This window comes from Rhagoletis pomonella, unplaced genomic scaffold (genome assembly GCF_013731165.1).
Source record: "Rhagoletis pomonella isolate Grant_MI unplaced genomic scaffold, Rhpom_1.0 Rhpom_scaffold_00001, whole genome shotgun sequence".
In the NCBI taxonomy this organism is placed as follows: domain Eukaryota; kingdom Metazoa; phylum Arthropoda; class Insecta; order Diptera; family Tephritidae; genus Rhagoletis; species Rhagoletis pomonella.
In genome coordinates, this window is record NW_023458555.1 from 88,955,441 (window position 1) to 88,963,466 (window position 8,026).

Below are 8,026 nucleotides of genomic sequence, written 5' to 3' on the forward strand. Positions count from 1 at the left end.
TGAGTTAAGAAGAAAGTTGTATGCGTGAGCATACAATTTAAATTAATTACAATTTAATTTAGCTTCAAAAACAAAACTCCAAAATTTTCTCAGTGGGCCACAAGATTTGATAGCTGCTATATAGTGTGTTAAAATATGAAATTTCGGTTTTAGGGATTGACCAAAAAGTTGTATGGAAATTTATTATGTGATTCAATTTTGCTGTCCAAAAAACATATATATAGATCATTTAGTTCGAAGGCTAAGATGTTGTCAATAATTTCAATCAATAATAACATAAAATGCCAAACTTCGTATTCGTGTAGCACCATATCGCCAATCATAATTGGGAAATTCAAAACAAATGTCAACATTTCCGCTGCAGAAAATTTCAAGTGATTTTTTTTTTAATGTTGAGCAGTTATCTGGGGAGGTATATTTTTACAATCTTGCTCTCCATATTCAAAAGTTTTTATTCTTCTGTTTAATGCAGATAAACTGAAGAATTTAATTTTTTCTGTAAAATATATTATTGCACAACACAAGTCATAGTGGCAGATGTCTTCCATTATATCATGCATAACATTAACTGCGAAGTTGTCAACTACATGAAAGGAAGGAATTCTATGAAAAACACATAATTCGGTAACCCCATTATCTTTGTTGCTTGCAATTATGGCGTAGTTTGAATGATTCCTTAGTAGACCAGACCGTGCCAAACATAGACCCTTAGTTAATTTTTTATCTGCCGTACAAAATCTACAAAAAGTTCCATTGAAAGATTTACTAAAACCTAAGACAGAATTAAGGCCCACATTATCGCCAAGGATTAACGCTAGTATGAATTGTACATTGTAGGTTTGACCATTTGTTTGATTTACCTAAATTCCTTCTTTTTCGGGAAAAACTAGTTGATCAATTAAGCTTTCTAAGCATTTGTCATTTCCAAACTCTTTCAAATCCTTTGATTTAACAACGGTAGCCAAAAATACACGTTTTTGCTTTGTATCATTTAAGGGCAAGCATGGAAATGAATAGTAAAATTGACAAACTGAATGCTTTCCAGAGTTTGACCCTAGTGCATTGTTAATTTCTATGTCGTCTGCATACAAAAAATATGGTATCAATAATTTACCAGGATATAACTCACATTTCTTTTGCCACAAGTCACCTTGAATAATACTTGTAAATTTATCATATTTTTAAGCTCTTCCATGTTATTGATCATTTTCAATATCACGTCGTCTTTTTATACCCGAGCGCACTTGTGCACAAGGGTATTATAACTTTGTTCACATAACGGTTGTTTGTAACAGGCAAAACGAATCGATATAGACATAGACAAATGTATACATAAATGATCAGAATGAAAAGAGAAATCGATTAAGCGGTGACTGTCTGTCCGTCCGTCCGTCTGTGCACACGATAACTCGATTAAAAATTGAGATATATTAACGAAACTTGGTTCGTGAACTTCTTTTGGGCGTAGGACAGACAGTATTGAAAATGGGCGAAATCGGACAATAACCACGCCTACCTGCCATATAACGGTAATTTTCTGAAATGCGAAAACTGCGATATTTTAGTAACTACTGAAGATATTTCACTCAAAATTGATATTTACAATGAGTTTCAGACGGAAAACAAGAGTATTATAAATTTTTGGAAAACGGGCGTAGCCACGCCCACTTATGGTAACATGTGTATATATCCTGGTAACCGCTGCACCAATTTCTTCCAAACTTAGCACAGTTGTTGGCCCTGGTACAGCATACTCAATGGCCGAAAATTTAAAAAATCGGACAATAACCACGCCTACCTCCCATATAACGGTAATTTTCAGAAATACGAAAACTGTGATATTTTAGTAACTACTGAAGATAATTCACTCAAAATTAGTATTTACAATGAGTTTTACACGAAAAATAAGAATATTAAAAAATTTTGGCAAATGGGCGTAGGCCCACTTATGGTTACATGTGTATATCTTGGTAACCGCTACACCAATTTCTTCCAAACTTGGCACAGTTTTTGACCCATATAACGGTAATTTCGAGAAATACAAAATCTTCGATAAATCAGTAAATATTAAAGCTAATTTATTCAAAATTGATGGTTGCAACAGTTCTTTACCAAGAAAAATGGGCGTGGCACCGCCCACTTGTGATCACATATATGTAGGTTAGGGATATTTGATATTAGACATTGACAATTCTATTACTGACGGGGACAGGAATACAAACATGGACAACACTGACACGAACGGAAAAGAAAGAAGTTGAGAGCGCGCAAACCGAATGGAGCTAAGCGAGAGTTGAATTCGACAAGTGGAGCTAGAAAGTTGTAAAGTCGGAAAGTCGAAAAGTTGAAGTCGTAGTCGGACGGACGATTAAATTTTATACTTGAAATTAATATTTGATACTTTCACGTTACCTTAATTGCAAAACTTCAACATTTAAATAAAACAAAACTTGAATTGAATTTAACAAAATACAATTATCGATGTACTTTCATTCCTACATTTGGGGGCTCGTCCCATTAAAGTTAACACTGATGTGAAAATAGTTAATTTTAAATAAATGCCGAAATTCACGTTTTCGTTGGAAAAATTCTACTTGGCACAAAAGTTTGCGAAAATAAGACTTTTACAAAGCGCTATGTACCTTTTTGGACAATTGAGTAACGGTCGTGGTGTTCCGCTAAATAAATGTACATAGACTAATCAGAACAAGAAGCAAAGAAATGAATAATTATAATACATAAGGATATGAGTGTAAAGTACGAGAGCCCAAGCAAAACAACAAGCAATAAAAGGAAACGAGTGCAAAGAAGTAGCGAGTGATAAAGAAAACATACTAAAGAGTAACGAACAAATAATGGCAAAAAATCAAAGCAACGAAAAATCGTATAGCAACATGGATCAGTGGAATACAGTGGTGAACGTTGAAAGAACAATTCCATTTTTTGAAGGCGACAAGGGAATGTCAATTGATATGTGGATTAAAAACTTCGAAGATAACGCCGAAGCGTACGGGTGGTCGGATATTCAAAAATATGTCTTTGCAAGAAATAAAATAATAAAAAGTGCGGATTTGTTTTTAAAAACAGTATCAGTGTATGACTACGAATCATTGAAAACGCTGTTGATTGAAGAATTTCGACGGGACTACAGTAGCGCGGAGATACACGAGCAACTAACTGGACGAAAAATGAAAGAAAGTGAGAGTATTCACGAATATATCTTGAACATGCGGCAAATCGGGTCTCTAGGTGCGGTCGTCGAGCGGTCGATCATCCGGTACACAGTAGATGGTATTTGGGGTAAACCTGAAAATAAAATCGACAATACGAAAGTTCGAATCAAAACCAAAAGTCTTGCGTTGTTTTAATTGCGGTTCGGCAGACCATAAAAGGAACGAGTGTAAAAGTGGACAAAAATGCTTCAGGTGCAATGAAAGCAGGCATATTTCAAAAGACTACAACAAAAATCCACGCAACAAAAACGTAAATGGCACGATTAACGACAATACGAAGAAATTAGTTTCACGGAATGGCAATAAGTCTGAGTGCTTAATTGACGGTGGTGCGGATGTGTCGTTGGTGAAAAGTAGCGCTTTCAAAAAGCATTTTAACATAGAGAAAATTAAAGAATACTCAGCAAAAAGAGTGGGCTGCGGTGGGGCCATAACAATTCCAATCGGACAATTTGTTTGCGAATTCGAAATTGATGGGATTACACTTGAACATTGTATTGTAATAGTTCCGGATTCGAGCATAAACTGCGATGTTGTGATAGGGTACGCAGTGTTAAGAAAATTTCGATATAGCTCAGATGAAAACGAGTACACTTTTCGCTCGATAATAACTGAAAACGATGAAGTACGCAGAGTGATGAACATTGACATAATAAATACGAATAATCAAATTGTCGCGCCGGAACGTTACAAAACACAATTTCGAAGCATGAAAAATAGCTACAGACCCAGCAAAAAAGTGGAAAGGCCAGTTAAAATGCAAATTGTTCTGGAAAGAGAGGATCCTATATACGCATCACCAAGTCGCTTACCTCAAGTGGAGCAAAAAATAGTTGAAGCTCAAGTCAACGAATGGTTAGCAGCCGGCATCATTTCAAAATCTTCATCGCAGTACAGCAGCCGCGTCGTTCTGGTGAACAAAAAAGACGGGTCTAAGAGAATGTGCATCGACTACCGTAGATTAAATAAAATTACTTTTAAAGATCCTTTTCCCGTTCCTAATATGGAAGATGTTATCGACAGTTTGGTAGGAGCATCGGTTTTTAGTGTGTTGGACATAAAAAGCGCATTTTTGCACGTACCTGTCGAAGAAGCTAGTAGAAAATACACGGCGTTCGTAACCCAACAAGGCATGTTTGAGTTTAATTTTGCCCCGTTTGGTTTTTGCAATTCGCCGGCAAATTTTATAAGATTTATTGACACCATATTTAGAGATCTAATCTATGAACAAATTTTACAAATTTACATGGATGATATAATTGTTTATTCGAAAGATACAGAAACCGGTCTAGCAAGTCTTAAACGAGTTTTCAAAGTGGCAGCAGATAATGGTTTAGACATAAATTGGGAAAAATGCAAGTTTTTACAGCAACAAGTAAAGTTCTCGGGTCTAATAATTGAAAGTGGCGCTATAAAACCCTGTGATGAAAAGATAAAAGCTGTAGCGAACTTTTCTCAACCGCTAAATGTTAGACAGCTTCAGTCATTTTTGGGTCTCACAGGTTTTTTCCGAAAATTTATAAAAAATTACTCGATTATTGCAAGACCCTTAACGAACTTACTTAGAAAAAACTCTAAATTTGTCATTACCGAAAGTGAGCTGCAGGCAATTCAAGCCTTAAAGAGCGCATTGATTCATCAACCAGTATTAAAGATTTATTCGCAAGAAGCAGAAACCGAATTGCATACTGACGCGTCGAAGTTCGATTTTGGTGCTACATTATTGCAAAAATTCGATGAAAAATGGTGCCCAGTTTACTTCTACAGCAAGAAGACTACAGAAACAGAAGCTAAATTACATAGTTACCATTTGGAAATTAAAGCGGCGTTTTAGCAATCAAAAGTTGCGCCACTACCTGTTAGGCATAGAATTTGTTTTGATAACAGATTGTTCTGCTTTTAAACAAACGACAACAAAAGAGGATTTGTCGCCGTCGATCTCCAGATATGTGATGTACATGCAAGATTTCAACTTTACAGTCAGGCATCGTAAGGGTGAACAAATGAGACATGTTGATGCCCTAAGCAGGCATGCAGTAATGACTATTAACGTACATTCTGAGGTTAAATGTAGACTACAAAAAGCACAGCGAGCAGATGATGCGCTAATGGCGATTATTGAAGTTTTAAAAGACCGCCAATACGATAATTACAAACTAGTAGGCGGTATTTTATGCAAAGAAATCTATGGATTGGATGTTCTGGTGGTTCCACGTTCAATGGAAAAGGAGGTTATTTCCACAGCTCACGAAGCCAGTCATTTCGGCGCAGCGAAGACAATGCAGCAAATTAAGCCACACTATTTTATCCCACATTTGGAGCGCAAGGTTAAAAGCGTAGTACAAAATTGCATTCGATGTATCATGTACAACAAAAAAGAAGGAAAGCAGGAGGGGTTCCTCAGTTGCATTGATAAAGGTAGCTTGCCTTTGTGTACAATTCATGTCGATCATTTGGGTCCACTAGACGCGACATCGAAGCAATACAAACATATTTTTGCTTTAGTGGACGGCTTCAGCAAGTTTGTATGGTTATACCCAACCAAATCTACAGGTGTCGACGAGGTGTTAAGCAAGTTAGTGTCTTGGCAAACAATATTTGGCAACCCACAACGAATAGTTAGTGACAAAGGGCCAGCGCTTACATCCAACGCATTTGCAGAGTTTTGCAAGACGCAAGGTATCGAGCACATACAAATAACAACGGGTGTTCCCAGAGGTAACGGCCAAATAGAGCGGATTAACAGAACCATAATAGCAATTTTGTCAAAAATCTCATCAGAAAAACCAGAACAGTGGTACATAAAAGTTTCTGGGGTACAAAAGGGATTAATAGTAGTGTCCAGCGTTCTATCGGACGTTCGCCTTTCGAAGATTTGTTTGGTTTTAAAATGCGGCTAGATGACCTGAACCAAAGCATCATCGATATCGTCAAGGAAGAATTGCTATCAGATTTCGATGAGGAACGCGAGCAACTACGCATGCACGTGAAAAAGCAGATCGAAAAGGTTCAAGCAGAATATAAAAAGACGTTCGATGGTAAACGAAAGGCAGAAACACATTTCAAACATGGTGACTTGGTAGCAATTAAACGGCCGCAATTTGTAGCAGGCAAGAAGTTGGCGAACGAATTCATAGGTCCCTACGAAGTAACTAAAGCAAAGAGAAAGGGCCGTTATGAGGTGAAAAAAGCAGCGCAGTTTGACGGGCCGAACGCAACCAGTACTAGTATCGATTGCATGAAACGTTGGAGAAACGAAGAAGATGAAGTGTCATCCGAGACGGATGAATTGCGGGATGGCCGACTGTAGGTTAGGGATATTTGATATTAGACATTGACCATTCTATTACTGACGGGGACAGGAATACAAACATGGACAACACGGACACGAACGGAAAAGAAAGAAGTTGAGAGCGCGCAAACCGAATGGAGCTAAGCGAGAGTTGAATTCGACAAGCTGAGCTAGAAAGTTGTAAAGTCGGAAAGTCGAAAAGTTGAAGTCGTAGTCGGACGGACGATTAAATTGTATACTTTAAATTAATATTTGATACTTTCACGTTACCTGCACTTTAATTGCAAAACTTCAACATTTAAATAAAACAAAACTTGAATTGAATTTAACAAAATACAATTATCAATGTACTTTCATTCCTACATATATGTATCTCGCTAACCGCTTTACATATAACGGTAAATTTCAGAAATGCTTGAAATTTCAATATTTCGAAATTTAAGGACGCTAGTTTACTTAAAATGTATACACCCCGGCTTATCATGCAGCGGTAGCTTTCGGAAAGGTGGAAAACATATATTTAATACTTGCTCGTGGTATTTAATGTTCGGCTCCGCCCAAACTTAGACTTTCTTAGTTGTTCTAAAATACATTTGAACGCATGACAAAGTGGAATTATTTTTGATATTTTTTGACCCGCAACTAGATGCCCTTTTTTCAAAATAAAATCTTGCTCCCTATTAATTACAACTTCTCTCAGGTTATTTGCAATACCTTGTCACACTAATGTTTTAATCAAACCATATTCTGATTTAACTGATTCACAAAGCTTTGATAGCGAGTTAATGAGACTTAAAAATTCCAATTTTAGATCGAAATGGTCCGCTAGTCTATGCTTAATAAAATTTTTCACCAATGTCAAAACTGGGTTCATTATCAAATTCTCGGCCTCACTTGCAATTTCCGTGGCATCTTTTCTTGAAAAATTATTGTGTCCGTGTATAAAATTCATAAACTTAAGATTTAGAATTAGAGAATAACTTGTAATTTTTTTAATTCTTCGTCAATTCTAAATTCTTTTCTAGCGCTGGTTATATTGGTTGTACGATTAGTATCACTTCAAACCGCAACGCCTCCTTCATCGCCGGGAGTGCATGTGCCGGCACGGTCTGCATCAACAGCGCAATTCATGAATACGTCGGTAGCGTTTACATTGGCAGGTACTGCACCTGCCGAGGCATCAAAATTTAACTCCACAAGACTCCTTTCTTCACTAGCTTTATTTATTTTTGAAAATGAGCCTGGAATTTCATTAGGATGCTGCAATTCACAAAAAAAATTTGAATGTTTTCGCTGCAAATGCGTTTTATAAATATTTACACCAGCAAACAATTGCTGACAAAATTGACAACGCAATCTGTCGTCGAAAAATAAATGAAATATTTTCAAATGTTTAATAAATATGTCAATGCTCTTGCATTCTTTTTTGCACAAATCACACAACATTCTTATTCACCTTTTATTTATAAAAATTAAATAACTTTCTCACACTTATTCACCT

At 36.5% G+C, this 8,026-nt stretch overlaps 1 protein-coding gene across 2 annotated transcripts in view; it reads left to right on the forward strand.

The window, feature by feature from the left end:
• Positions 1–8,026, forward strand: part of LOC118748556 — a 355,097-nt gene that overhangs the window by 242,682 nt on the left and 104,389 nt on the right. The window lies entirely within an intron of this gene.